Here is a 16,407-nt window from a genome sequence, read left to right as displayed (position 1 = left end):
TTGAAGTTCAACTGTGCCAAGCATATCAGGAAAGCCTAAATTAGCAACAGCTTAAACAAGATAGGAATATCACCGTCTCATATAAAAGAACTCTGGAAGTAGGTGATCTAGGGCTGGTACAGCAGCAACACAACAGGGCCTTATCCTTCTGCCCCACCACCCTAGAACATGGCTTCTATCCTCAAAGACACCTCATGGTCCAAGAGGGCTACTAGAGCTCCACTATCACATCCTCATTGCAGATCAGAACAAGCATGCCATGTAGAAGAGGAAAAAAGTCGTCTTCCATGAAGCACCACACAGAATAACCTTTTCTTCATTACATGGCTGCAAGAGAAGTTGGGAAATATGGGCTTTATCCCAGGTAGGCGTGTGTCCATCTAAAATTGAGGTTCTATTACTAAGAACAAAGGAGAGATTGGGTACAGAAGTAAGCAAAACTAGCTCTCTCTGCCACAAATGTGTAAGTTGAGAAGAGGGGTGAGAGTAGATCCTTGAGGATCATCAACATTTGAGAGATAAGTGAAGGACAAGCAACCCACAGAGAAGACTGAGAAGAAGCCATTAGACAGATGGAAGAAATTCTAGAAAGAACAGCGTCAAGAAATGCAAGGGGAGGATTTTTCACAGTCAGGGAATGGTTGGTAGGGTGGGATAAGGCCAGAAAAAACGTTCATCAGAGATAACTCAATTGTCCAAAGGAAATAGATTTCTGGAAAACAAAACATCAGGGACTATTTCTTCTGTTATACTCTGCCCAGATGCTCAGGACTGCCCTAAATTCAATAGCTAGATAAATCCCACCTTGTCAAAGCGGCCATTCTACTAGGTTAATTTTCCAGACAAGGCCATCCATACCTCCTTGTTGTCAGAAGTCACTGTCACATAATTCTGGAGCATTCTCCATGGCTTTGTCTTATTTGTTCCCTGAATTCTCATGGTTTCCAGAGTACAGATACGCTGAGCCTTCTTACAAAATATTATTATTATTAGGCCAGACTGATTCAGGGAGAACGCCTTACACGTATTCATAACATAACATAAGAAAAAGAGCTAATATTTCTTGAATGGTTATTATAAGCCAGGTGCTGCACTAACTGCTCAATAAATATTAGCTGTTAGTTATATGTGTATGGGTATGCACTCAGGCGCACACATGCACACACGTTTGTGTGTAATTAATCCTCAAAATGCTCTGTGAGGCGGATATCCTTATCCTCGTTTTACAGGTGAGGAACCAGAGTGTCTGAGAGGTTGAGTGGTCTGCCCACGGGCAGAGGTCATCTGTCACTGTGTCTGTTGCTGCTTCTACGCACACTCTTGCCTCCATAGCAACAATACATTTTAGCAAATTTCTTGTTATTTTTAGGTATGACTCCTTTCTGCCACACTCCAATTTTGTCTGTCACCCTCTGGGCTATGATAAGTTGGAAACCTAATTAGTGAGCTAGTGACAATGAGAGTTTACATAAAACAGATGTTATTTTCTTCCTAGTGGGAAGCAATTCAGAGGGACTTACAGGTCAAGGGTCCTCCAAATCCCCTGGATCCTCTCAGATACCTTTGATCTGATCATCTGGATAATAATAATGATGATGACTAACATCTATTGCACACATATTCTAAGTATTTAACTCATTTAATCCCCGCCCAATGACCTTATGAAATAGATATTATTTTATCCCTATTTTGCAAATGAGAAAACCAAGGTACAAAAGGTTAAGTAACTTTCCCCAAAACCACAGTTAATGAATACTGAAGCTTAAAGTGAATCCAAGTAGAGCCTGAGCACTAGCCACCCTGGTGCAATTTTTTTTAATGGGTAAGAGGAAATAATGGAAGAATGGGTTATTTGAAACTGCATCCCATTCAAATCTCTCTGAATCACCCCTCAAACACCTACGCTAAAGGATCAAATCCTGGCAATTCTCTGCAAGGATTCTGCTTCTCCACAAAGGTGAGGGGCACTATAACCTCTTCACTAACCTAAACACAGCACTTAGAAGTCTCCCCAGCCCTTTTGACATCCAAGCCCCCAATATGTTAGTAAATGCAGGTTTTAGGGCCTGACTACCCAGCAATCTGTGAACCATTAACTGGAGCTATTTTCTGCTTCTAGGGATCAGTTGCAACTGCAAGAGGTAATAAGGGCCTGTCCAAAAAGCTGGAATGGGGAAGAGGGCAGATTTGAGGGCTCAACAGGGAAAGATAGCCTCAAAACCATTCACACCAAAAGGAAATATGCCAGATGGAATGAAGCAGGATAGCAGAAAGTCTTCAGTCAATCAACAACCTTAAGTGAGGCCCCACCACTCCTACTGAGAGGACAGGTGTCGGTGTTGAGAAGGGAGATCCTCCAGGACTAATGATCCATCATAAAAGCTCAATGGTCCAGAATAGTTGGCAACAAAGATGTTCTGGTCAATCAAATATGCTAGTTAGTTGAGAATTGCTACATAGACCATTTAAGTATTGTTAATTACCTGGAATTAGAATAAAACAAATCACTTTTTTTTTTTTAATCTAAAAGTAAGTAAGAACATTGAGAAATTGGTGATCTACTTTTGGCACTACCAGCCTTCCTTTTCAGATGTACTCTTCTCCCTAAATTCCCTCCAATATATCCCTCAACGTTCCCTGGAGATGACCAAGAGTCCCATGTTCTCTCCATTTCCAAGCCTGCCAAACCTACTGACAGGAAAGAATCTGAGAGTACTGAGGTGTGAAGTGGACAATGTTTTTACATTTTAATGGGTTTCAGACCCATTCATTTAATTTAATGGGTTTCAGGCCCATTCATTTAATAATGAAAGGCATGAATAGTAATGGTGGATTTCAGTCACTAGTTAACTGAGAGGGGAAAATGTTCGGAGGTAAGCAGTATTGAGTGTTTCTTCATATGTTTTGGCATTGTTTAAAAAATTTTAAGCAGAAGAATTACAAGACAATTTTTAAATGCATAGCAAGGGCAGAAAAAAATGAAATATATAGATAATAAAAGACTAACTCTTGTCCATTTTAGTTTTACCTTCCCCTTTATCAATATCTATTAATAAGGAGTTAGGCTGTGTAGACACCAAGCCCTACTTTTTATATCCCCAGTGCCTAGCACAATACTATAAATATTTAAGAAATGTTTGTTGAACTGAACCAAAGATGGTAATTGGGCAACTTTATTCTACTGCCTATCCTCTTTTTTTTTTAATTTAATGGAGGAAGACCATAATGAGAACTGAAAGGTTCAGAAGCAAAGCAGCACTAAAGAAAGGAAATAGAAATCAGGGAATCTAAATAATCCCCAACTGGGCAATGAGTCCCTGAGTAATACGGAATTAACTATCATTCTTTTAACTACAATTACAGTGTTATTAAAAACAACAATCATGACTGAAGAAAAACATACAGAATATTATATAAATTTACCTTTCCAAAATGACTGAACACATTAAATCCATATAACAGAAAATATATTGTAGGTGTTGATGGTAATGTTATACTTTCTTAAAACTGTTTTTGTTGGTTTTTTTTTTTAGATGAAAATACATGCAAAATAAGGTGAGGAAGAAGCAGAAAAAAAAATAACTTCAAAATGGGTTAAGTGCTCTTTACATAAGAAAATAGGTAGGTTCAAGGAATTTCTCCACTTTCAACTAAAGATGGTAGACTGAACACATGTATTTAACTCTTTCTCTTAAGCTCTCTAAAAACTGCAATAAAGGAAAATCTTAAAGTACAAACTCAAAAGAGCAAAGGGAAAAAAGATAACATTTTGTATAAACTGGAAGTCAGGAAAGCAAGTTAATTTGAGTTATCTGATTTAGCAGGCCCTAAGTAAGCTGAATTTTAAGCCACAAGAAGAGAACAAAGAACAAACTCAATTTATAGCACAAACCCTCAATAGGCCCAGAAAGCAACAGTGCCAGTACTTTGCACATAAGGGTGAATGTGATATAAAAGTGAAATGACAATGAAAATCCATTTAACAGCAAATAAAATGACACCCAGGATACTCTCCTTTACTGTCCCTATTTGGTTACCAGAACGCCAATAGCCAGGCACATACACAAACATAAATACACACACACACACACAACATAAGAAATCTGACTAGTCCAAGAGAACAGGCTTCCCAAGGAAATAGCCCAGCCAGATCTCCCTGTGGTGAAGACCACAGGACACAAGCTCAAATAAAGCTTCTAATCTGCTCAAATGTCTCACACTTAAGTATAATCCGTCATGAATCACCAGACATTTGAAGAATGAATCTGTATGAAAATGGGAGACTACAATAAAACAACCAAAAAAGCAACTTGGGACCTATGAAGAAGAAGAAAACTTTCCAAAAAACCTTAAAATTAATGATCATCAGAAAGATAAAAGGATATATCACATCCAGAAAACAAGAAAGCCATATTATTTTTTAAAAAGGAACATTCAAAAAGCAAAAAAGTACTCTTAGAAATTAAAAGAACGATAATAGAGATGAAAAATTCAACAAAGGGATAGAAAATAATTTTAAGAAAATTTTACAAAAAGAAATAAAACAGAGATGGAAAATAAGAAGAAAAATAAATGAAAATTGGTACATCAATCCAGGATGTTGAGTTTTCAAATAATAAGAATTCCAGAAAGAGAGGAGAGAAAACAAGAGAGGACATCAAAGACATAATTCAAAAAATTTCCTCACAACTAAAAGACATGCTTTTCTATATTGAAGGTCTCTAATACAGGGGATAAAAATAAGCATACATTTAGATATATATCATCATGAAAATTCTGGAACAAGATAAGATGGAGAAAAACATTTTTCATATATAGGATCAAGAATCAGTATGGCGGGCACCTGGGTGGCTCAGTTGGTTAAGCGTCTGTCTTCAGCTCAGGTCATAATCTAGGGTCCTGGGATCAGGCCCCACATTGGGCTCCCCATTCAGCAGGGAGTCTGCTTCTCCCTGTGACCCTCCCCCCTGCTTGTGCTCTCTCTCTCTCTCAAATACATAAATAAAACTTTTTTTTTTTAAATATTTTATTTATTTATTTGACAGAGAGACACAGCGAGAGAGGGAACACAAGCAGGGGGAGTGGGAGAGGGAGAAGCAGGCTTCCCGCCGAGCAGGGAGCCCGATGCGGGGCTTGATCCCAGGACCTGGGATCATGACCTGAGCCGAAGGCAGACGCTTAACGACTGAGCCACCCAGGTGCCCATAAATAAAATCTTAAAAAAAAAAAAAAAAAAGAATCAGTATGGCAGTGATTTCTCAACAGCAGCTTGTGGATTCCAAAAGATAATGAAACAACCTTTAAAATAATGAGAAAAACGATTTCAAACCTAAAATTCTATACCCACACCTCACACCTGTCAGAATGGGTAAAATCAAAAACACAAGATACAAGTGTTGTCAAGGATGTGGCGAAAAAGAAACCCTTGTGCACTGTTGGTGGGAATGCAAACTGGTGCATCCACTGTGGAAAACAGTTATGGAGGTTCCTCAAAAAATTAAAAATAGAGGTACCACATGATCCAGTAATTCCACTACTGGGTATTTACCCAAAAGATACAAAAACAGTAATTCGAAGTGATATGCACCCCTGTGTTTATTGCAGCATTATTTACAATAGCCAAACTATGAAAACAGCCCAACTGTCCATCAATAGCTGAATAAAGAAAATGTGAATATATATATATATGTATATATATATATACACATACATACATACATAAGGGAATATTACTCAACCAAAGGAAAGAATGAAAAAGACAAACAAAAAACAGTCTCTTAACTATAGAGAACAAACAGATGCTTACCAGGGAGGAGGTTGGTGGGGGGAGCAGGGGGGAAGTGGTGAGTAAAATACGTGAAGGGGGTTAAGAGTACACTTATGATGAGCACTGAGTCATGTATAGAATTTTGAATCACTATGTTGTATACCTAAAACTAATATAACACTGTATGTATATGGAACTGGAATTAAAATCAATTAATTAATACTTAAATGAAATAAATCAAAATAAAATTCTATACCCAAACTGTCAATCTAGTGTGAGGGTAGAACAAAGCCATGATTAGATAATCAACATTTCAAAAACTTTTAATTGCTCATACCTTTTCTCAGGAAACTACTAGAATATGTGCTTCACCAAAATGACAAGGTAAAACAAGAATGAGTAATAAACATAATCAAAGGAAAAGAAAATCCAGAGAATAGAGAAGTAAAGAGAACCCCAGGATAATGGTGAAGGGAGATGCAAGATGTCAGCTCTGCATCCAGCTGAAAGGGCAGGCAGTACAGATCAGTGTAGACCCAAAAGCTTCAGGAGAGATTTTTTTCAAGAAAATAAAACTGGAAGAGACCTTAAGTGTTTAAATGTATTGAGATAAGATACACAAAACTGAGGAGGATTTGGGGTTGAATTAGTGATCAACACATAGAAAAATAAGCAAACATATAAATAAAAAAGACAATTATTATTAATTTTAAAAAAAATTGTGGAGGAAAGCAAAATTAATCATACTATACTACCTGGCTCAGCTATACTCACATTAACACAGCTGTAAAAATATAAGCACAGCGGGAGGAGGGGATTTTCTACATATCACACACGTAGAAATAGTTATTACTCCTAGCATATATGTCGTAGGGTTGGAAGCAGAGCATGAAAGAGTTAAATCCTTGTCTTACATAGAAGAAAGTCAGTAGGTAACATCTAAAACTGCAAATTCAAGAAGTAGCAATAGACTTGTTATTAGAAACATGAAAGTAACTTGCTGCTTCTTGGGAAGGCAAAATATTGGAGTGCGAAGATGTTCAGGTCAGCTGTTTCTCATTATAGGCCTATAGAACTCTGACTCTCTACTTTGATAAAATTTAAAGCTATACACATACAAAAAAATTTCCTGACACTAAAAATTGTAAGAATCTAGAATGCTGTCACCTAATAAAAATAACTAACAATTATTTAGAATGCGCTATACATTGTTCTAAATAGTTTACATCATTAGCTCATTTAATTCAAAAGAACCTTTTGGTCTTAGTACTATCACTTATCCCTTACTATTTCTATCTCCCCCTGAGGAATTCAGGCTCAAAGAAGTTAACTACCTATGTTCACTTAGTAAAAAAAATGGAACCAAAATTTCATGGAGCAGGGAGCCCCAGAAACCAGTCTATTAAATAGTGTGTCTGGAGAATATTTTTTTTAATCTTGTTCCTTCCATGGGGTTGGTGGTGGTTGCTCATGAGATTCCTTCCATCTGGACACTCTCCCCCATCCCACCTCATCTAATTATTCATTCTTCATCTCTCAAGTCAAAGCTTTCCCAACCCACGAGTCTAGGTTCAGTTTCTTTGTTATATATGTGCTTACAGAACTCAGTACCCTGCTTCAGAGCACATTCATTATTATGGTAATCATATACCCTCATGTGTGTAACTAGTTACATATACAACCAGTGACAGCCCCAACTAGAATAAGCTCTTTGAGGGCATGGGTCACATCTGTTTTTGCACAACACTATAGCCCCGGGACCTTAACAAATAAACTGAATGAATATACAAACGCATGAGCAGACATCTTAAGTTTCTGAAATATGGTTTAAATATATTCTCTCAGGGCAACTAGAGGACCCTTTGTGGTCCTTGCTATTCTTTAGACTCCAACCCTCCAGCTTCTCCAAGGAGCTTGGGGAGAACAAATCTTGGTAATGCAAGCCAAAACACTCTTTCAAAGAAAAAGGTTCCCCAGCCTGCACAAAGGAGCTTATTTAGTTTTTGTTTGGTTTGGTTTGGTTTTAATGAGGCCAGTTGGTTAAGGTTTTAAGGTTTGTTATGAATAGTGAAAGGCAGTAGCATTCCCTGACCTGAGATGTCTTGTGCCTTCCCACCATTCTAGATGCTGAAAGATTATTAGGGCATGGAAGGCAGCATTCTGAACTCTTAGATCCTTTCTCAGAAGAAGGGATGCTTCAGAATCATGTATGAAGAAATAGTCATTACTTTAACCTGTTTGCATTGTGAAAACTCCTCCAAACTGCTTATCTAGTTCATTATACACCAAGAAAAAGAAATGATTGATTAGCTAAAATTTTCCTTTTTAAGCAGCAGTAGTAACAGTATCATGTAGACAAAGGTCAGAGCTCCCTACACTTAAACATTTTGTCTCCCAAGAGTCTCCTCTGATCACCCCTATAAGAAAATTCATCAATGTCTCTCTTTAGGTGACAGTAGGGACACGTCTGGAGGGTGGCTAGGGTATCCACATATGGGCAAAGCTGCTTATTTGACTAAATAGGAAGACCTGTTCCAACCATGTCATTTAGTTGCAGACAACTAAATTTTCCCTGGATTAACACAAATTTGTTTGTCTCTATTTTTTAACTAGCCTGATACACATCTTCACCTCTAACAGAAACACTTTTATTCCATGCAATTTAATAAACAAATAAAAGATGCGGTGACATCTCATGAAAAAGTGCTCAACATCGCTCAGCATCAGGGAAATACAAATCAAAACCTCAATGAGATACCACCTCACTTTACCAATGGCTAAAATTAACAAGTCAGGAAACGACAGATGTTGGTGGATGCGGAGAAAGGGGAACCCTCCTACACTGTTGGTGGGAATGCAAGCTGGTGCAGCCACTCTGGGAAACAGTATGGAGGTTCCTCAAAAAGTTGAAAATAGAGCTACCCCACGAACCAGCAATTGCACTACTGGGTATTTACCCCAAAGACACAAATGTAGTGATCCGAAGGGGTACGTGCAGCCCGATGTTTATAGCAGCAATGTCCACAATAGCCAAACTGTGGAAAGAGCCAAGATGTCCATCGACAGATGAATGGATAAAGAAGATGGGGTATATATATACAATGGAATATTATGCAGCCATCAAAAGGAATGAACTCTTGCCATTTGCAACGACGTGGACGGAACTGGAGGGTATTATGCTGAGCGAAATAAGTCAATCAGAGAAAGACATGTATCATATAATCTCACTGATATGAGGAATTCTTAATCTCAGGAAACAAACTGAGGGTTGCTGGAGTGGTGGGGGGTAGGAGGGATGGGGTGGCTGGGTGATGGACATTGGGGAGGGTATGTGCTATGGTGAGTGCTGTGAATTGTGTAAGACTGATGAATCACAGACCTGTACCTCTGAAACAAATAATACATTTATGTTTTAAAAAAGAAGAAGATAGTAGGAAGGGAAAAATGAAGGGGGGGAATCGGAGGGGGAGACGAACCACGAGAGACTATGGACTCTGAGGAAGGCTCTGAGTGTTTGGGAGGGGAGGGGGGGGGGGGATGGGTTAGCCTGGTGATGGGTATTAAAGAGGGCACATATTGAATGGAGCACTGGGTGTTATACGCAAACAATGAATCATGGAACACTACATCAAAAACTAATGATGTAATGTATAGTGATTAACATAACATAAAATTTAAAAAAATGATTCGGTGACATCTCACTCATTGATGTCTTCAAAGAGTCTGCGTACGGTTGTAGGTGTTTTGTCTTCTGACACGTCATCATTAGTGGAACTCAAAGATGGGTCTTTGGATGGTGCTTTTGATTTTGTTCAGCCTGCTTTACAGCACACCTAGACTGCTCTGAAGAAGATTCATCAAAGACATCATGATTCCACATGCTCTGCCCTGACTGCACTTTCCCATCTGTTATCCTCCCAGAGATCTAAGGCCCTCTGGGTCTGGCTATACTCTCCTCATTAGCTACCATCCCACTCTCGTCCACTGCAGGCTAGAGCTGCTCTTTGTTCTTCACTGTTTTGCCTTTCATTCTCAGAGCCAAATATCAATACTGCTCACATCGTTCCAAATGTTCAGAATCAAAAGTCACATTAACAATTCTTTCTGAATATGCTGTCCATTTTTAAAGGTTTTTTTTTTAATTTATTTACATGGACTCCTTTTCACATTTAAAAAAGACATACACATTTACTTTAAGAGGAAGCTACCCTGTGATCCTCCAAGAGATTGAAAAAATGCCTTTAGATACTGCTGGCTCATATTTAATGGCACATACAGATTTGACTTTCATTTTGTCCCGTCTTCATTCCGATCATTCATATTTAATGTTACACATACTTGACTCCTTGACTTTTTTTTTAATCTCGTATGCTGAATGGTGCACAAATTAATCCCGTATTCCACTATCCAGCAACTTGTCATTATTTATCAGCATTGACTGAGCTATCATTGTCATCTATTCATTAGCTTTCGAAAGATTTAAGCTTCTTCTCCTGTATAATCTAGCTATATTATTTATCATATTCTGTCAGTAACTCCTCTTTCTAGTGGTATCCGCTTCACAGCAATAGATCATCTTCTGGGCCGAACTTCCCCTGAATATCAGAACTGCTACTTTTTAGCTACCACTGTTAACCTTGATGGGGCTCGCTGTTTGAATAGATCAAACTCTGTTGTCCTAGTAACCAGCAATGGTGCCTCATCACTAAATAGTCTTGTGACACCATCTAGTTTCTGTAATTCCCACTGAAGAGAGCTACCCACTGCCTTCCCAGAAACATTCTAGGAAAGTACACCCACAGCCTTCTAAGGAAGCTGGATTCGGTCTCATATGGGAAAATCCTCAGCTCATGAAAGCTTTTCTTTTCGGAGTACATGGGCGAGCAGGTGCTAGCCAGCGATACAGCCCCATTTCCTGGCACTCAAATAGAGGGGGAGGCCTGAAATAGTGTCTTCATTTATGTTCATTTCAGGGCTGCTTCTTAAATCTCCTGGGATGTCCGTCCTCCAGACTAACTGGGCTTGGCTCTGAAAGTGAAAACTCACCCTCGCCAATAATCAGCACTCATCCTGACTTCTTAATGGCTTCAGAATCAAAACAAATCTGACTTGTGAATGGCTGGCTCAGCCCAGGACTAAAAACAGGCTCCATAAGATCAGAGTATGCTCCATGGATACCAGTGACTAGCATGATATCCTTGGACTAAGGGCAGTCACATTTCCAGCATGTGGCTTCTTTCCATGCCATTTTGTTTTCTCCTGGCTTATTTCCAGATGAGTACCCAATTAGGCCATGGAAGAAAGAGATAAAGCAGAGCCAGTGGGTAAGGTAACCTCAGAGAGAAAATGTTCACATACCCTTTAGCATGAATCACAGCAAAAAATAAAATTAAAAAAAATAGGTTCTTCTATTTGGCAAAAGAAGAAAATGTGAAAATAAGAGGAAAAAAGCAAATACTGATTTGAAAAAATAGCCAAGGCTCTGAATGGGACATACAAATAATTCTTTTCAGTCTAATTCTTTCCACATAGTTGGTCAGTGCCCAACAAACATTGGTTGGATTGGAGTCTTTCTTGAAAGCTGTATCATTATAGCCCTAGTCCACTTCAATAAGGTAAATAAGGTTCACTCGTGGATCAGCAGGGCAAGCTCATTGAGGAAGGAACTATTCTATACATTCCTTCGATGCTATGTAAGAAGCAGGTGATCAACAAATACTTATTAAACAAATGGATGAGCTAAGAGACGAACACCCGAGTCCTTCACTGACCTCAGCCCCGGAGCGATACCTGCTCTACCTCACAAAGCTCTAACCACAATGAACTATTCCATTTGGATCTTACTGTAAAAGTTGAAATTGTCTATCATAAACTTGGCTTTTATGCTTCAAGCTGAGAGTGTTTTTACTTGGATGATAGTGTCTCCTCTGGCTTTTTTCTCCCTTACGTAGCCATTTTGTTTAGTATTTACCATCTATGATGGAGCAGACACAGGTGTTGCTACAAATTTCATGTTGCACTGCACTGCAGGACTTACAGCATGTTTTATCATGGAACCACATTTTGGCCTTAATAAAACGCAGCACCGCCCAGCATGACATTCACTATAATCTAATTAAATACAATGCCAAGGGAAATATGTCACTGTGAAGGTGAAACACACATGCTATTTCCTTCTCCCTTCTATGCAAGGGGCAGCTAAGGCACAGTTTAGGAAGAAAGTACTTAACGCAGTAAGGTTTAGCAATTTGCCAGCAAGACAAAAAGAAAAAGAAAAAAAAAGAAAAGAAAAGAAAGCAAGGATATAGGAGAGAGGAGAAAACATAGAAGAGAAATTTAAGGAGGAAGGAAAAGATGCAATGAATGATCAGCAGTGTTTCACTTATTTTTTTTCCTTAAACCAAAATCTCAAAGAATTTCCTCACTTAGCGATTTCTGAGAGATAGAGTTTCCCCGAGCAATAGGGAAAAGACAAAATGATTTGTTTTTTTACCCCCATTAGTGACCAGCTTCTAAAGGAACTATAAATAGCTCCCCAAAATAGTGAGAATCTATTTTGTTTCCCCACTCTGGTGTGACAACAGATAGTTAAGGCAAGAACCATCCTCAAAAGGCAGGATTAGCTGAGTTCCAGTCCTGGCTATACCTTTCACTGACTGTAACATAGGGCATGTCAATTGACATTTTGGGCCCTCAGCTTACTTACTTAAAAGGTAAAGACATTGAGTCAATTATCAATGCTAAGATTCCAATATTGATTTTATGTAAGAAAATCTACCCATCTGAACTTCCGTCTTACCTATACAATCTAAAATTTCTGGTAGGGTCAGTGGATGCTTTATCTCACAATGCAGGTATTCACAAACCTAGGACACTAAACCAACGCTCAAGCACATCAACACTCCTCTCTCTCTCCTGCAGCCTAGGAGACATGGGCAAATGAAGGGATGCAGTACTTGCAAATTTGATTTACTGATGATCAAGGAGGTGGCTAGTGTCCCCCCTTTTAGCAAGCAACTCCAATCTCTCTGAGAGGCTCATGGGTCCTCTCTCTCAGGTTGTACAGTAAAAAATGTATCCCTCTCTCTCCATAAGAGAATGAGAATGCCATGGCATTCTACTTCCATGAGCCACTTTAAAGATTCCTTTTCTCTGTTAGACACTAGAAGTAGGTTGCAGACTTAGCTTTGACCACCTCTTAAGATGTCATGTGAAGGTGAGTCTAATATCTCTTTAAAAAATGGGAGCAATGCCCCCTATGGTTCTCAGGTTTGAGCTTCACCTATAAGTCCAAGACAACAGGAAAAGTCCCACTGAACATTTGTCAGATACATCTTAAATTTTATACAGCCCAAAGAGAGTCCTTTCTTTGACCACCCTGCCACCAACAAATAAAAACCTGGTCTTCTTCAGCTCATTATGATGCTACTAGCCAACCTACCAGCTGCTCAAGCCAGAAACCTAGAACACAGTCTCAAAGTCTCTTCTCCCCTACTCCTAACCTATCAGTAAGCTTTCTTGACTCCACATGCTCCAGCACCAGCCTGGAGCCAAGCCACCATCATCATTTGCCGAGATTCCTGCAATGACCTAACTGGTCTCCCAGCTTCCACTCTTGCCCAGCTGTATTCCATCCTCCACCCAGCAGCCAGCCAGAGCAATCTTCTGAACATAGAAGTCAAATTATGTGACACTCTGCTGAAAACAACCCCAATGCTTTCTAATCTGCTTGGAATAAAATCCCCCAAGTCCTCCCACATTACCAACCCCACCTATTCTACTTTCCCACCTACTCACTGCTTCCCTATCACTTAGGTCTTCCTTATTTTCTTTGATGTAGAAGCTCACCTCTACCTCTGGGCCTTTGCACTCACTGTTCCTTCTCCCTAGAACACACTACACCCAGATCTTGTCATTTGAGTGAGCATTCAAACATTTCCTCCTCAGTAGGGCCTTCCCTAATTATCAATCCTACCAATCAGTTATTCTCTATCATAATTTTTTATTTTTCCCTTAGTTCTATGCATAAGTCAAAATTCTCTTATGTATTTATTTGCTTGAACAAATAAAATCTTTTTTTTTTTTTTTAAAGATTTTATTTATTTATTCATTAGAGACAGAGAGAGAGAAGCAGAGGGAGAAGCAGGCTCCCAAGGAGCAGGGAGCCCGATGCGGGACTCGATCCCAGGACCCTGAGATCATGACCTGAGCCGAAGGCAGACGCTTAACCATCTGAGCCACCCAGGCGCCCACAAATAAAATCTTTTAAAAATAAAATTAAATAAATAAAATATTTAGTTTAAAAGGGCTTTTTCTGAACCCATTCAAAGCTATTTTTTGTTTTGATATAATCACACATGAACCTCAATTTTATTTTTAAACTTCTATTACATAAATATTAGATAATATTATATAAATATTAGATAAATGTCTACCTCTACTACAAGAGAACATTTTTCCAATAGCAGATCAAGAGAAACCCACAAAACTCTGTTGAAGATGAAATGACTAAATAATTTTTAATCTAAAACAGGATACTGTGAGTGAAAGGGGGCACTATTAATAATTATGCTGAGACAACAACATAAACTAGGATATACTGTCATCCTAATTAAAGGCCATATAGGTAATTTCAAAAATGAGATGTGGTTGTTTGGGCTAATTTTTTGTTTATTTCTGATGGGAGAGTGTGTTGGATTATTGATTTTTTTTTTTTAAGAGAAATAGGAAGGAATGAAAAGAGAGCACAATATGAAAGAAACCAAAATAGAAAATAATTACTTTTTAAAGGATTTATTTTTTTTAGATTTTATTTATTTATTTGAGAGAGAGAGAGAGCATGAGCAGGGGAGAGGGACAGAGGGAGAGAGAGAAGCAGACTGCCAGCTGAGCAGGCACCACCCAGGTGCCCTGAAAATAATTATTTTTTAAGAATAGAGTGCAGATAACACTACTCAATAAATATAATAAATAAGCTTATTTTAGATCTATATTTTGGTGAAAGAAAGGGCATGAGAAAAAGAGAAGGGTGAATAGACAGGACAAGGACAGATAAACAGAGAATGGCAGATGGGAAGAAAGTTAGAGAGAAGCAGGGTAGCTGGAAAGAAGGGAGGGGCCACGAATGGAATGAATGGACCCAAGAAGCTATCACATATTGGGTTTCTCAGAAGGGAAATGCAGAGATGGAGGCTGGAATGAGGGAGGTTTAATAGGGAGGATTTGGGGGACCGATAGCGGCAGAAGCCTGGGGAAGGAGGCGGGAGTGGGCAGAGAAAGGAGTTCAGCTGCAACACAAGACCAGCAAAGGCTTCCACCTACCTCACAAGGAGCTCTGGAGCTGAGAAGGCCCTTCTGAGCTGTTCCAAGTTGGAACAAGGGAGGCAGGTCTTCACAGCCCAGTGTTGATCAGTTACTGGACGTGGACTGCGTCTGGGAGGAGGCATGACTTTGAGTGAGGTGTTTAGCTGATGCTCTCTCCAAAGAGAGTTGAAGGCATAGAGTCCACCACTGTTTAGTTAGGTCATTCAGTTTCTTCCTCTTTCTCTCTGACTATATGTGTAATCTTCAGCATATTCCTAGTCATCACTTCTGTGCAGATGAGGAAAGTATATGTATACACCAGTTTTTCAATATTTCTCTTGACATATTCTTCTGGGTTAAAATATCCTTGAGGGCACAACTTGTACCTCGTCCTTACTATTGGATCCCAGTATCTCCTAAAATAAAGCCAACTCACATGGTAGATGTTCAAAAAAATAGCCTCAGGGAATCAAAATGGGATTCAGTCTGACCTCTGGGAACTTCCACATTCTAGAGCCAGTTGAAAGTGACTACTTCCCTCCTAATGATGACTTCTCTTGAAAGAACTGCCCATATTTTCCTTGAAATAATTAATAAATTTCTCTGTTGCCTAAATTATCATTCCTTTCTTCAGGCTACCCCTGAAATGCTGAGAGAAATCCATCTCTCTCACCCTTGGATCTCATCAATGAGAACATTCAAATATCTCAGGTTGCTCATAATCTTAACAGCATAGTAATAATGATGATGAATATTTTTAGTAAAACTCAACTTCCTCCAAAAGTTCTAAATATCCAGGCTTGATTTTTCTGTATATTTCTCACCTCCTACTTTTCCAACACTTTGAGTGATGATTTTTAAAGTAAAGAAAATGATCCCTAGACAATAACAATATGCAAAGCTATTTGCCTGTCCCTTTCTTTCTCTAACAAACTTGCTACAAATATATAGTAAGACCCTTAGGGAAAAAAAATCGAAACCCAGGGGCAAACTGTCATCTGAGGCCTGCCCAACTACACAAGGAAGTTGAGATTTTTAAACATGTGGGGTATTTATTAAATCGCCATTTTAATAACCACTTCTAGACGTTTGGATTTTCATTTAAACGGGTAGCTGTATAAAAATAATTTGGTTTTAACATATTATTTGTTAATTCCTCATATTTCAATTAACTTTGTTAGAGTTTTTTTTTTTTACTTACAACTCAGTTTGCTACTTTTACTAAGGATTTTTAGATATTTGTGATAATTAGATTTTTCAGTCTCCTGTTAGAAGTTTTGGCTTCTCCTTCAATTCCTTGCCACCAGCAGAGAAGAGTCACTGGATAGTCTGATGGC

Source organism: Phoca vitulina, unplaced genomic scaffold, assembly GCF_004348235.1.
Source record: "Phoca vitulina isolate PV1807 unplaced genomic scaffold, GSC_HSeal_1.0 scaffold12, whole genome shotgun sequence".
Classification (NCBI taxonomy): Eukaryota; Metazoa; Chordata; class Mammalia; order Carnivora; family Phocidae; genus Phoca; species Phoca vitulina.
This window is presented reverse-complemented; position numbering follows the sequence as displayed.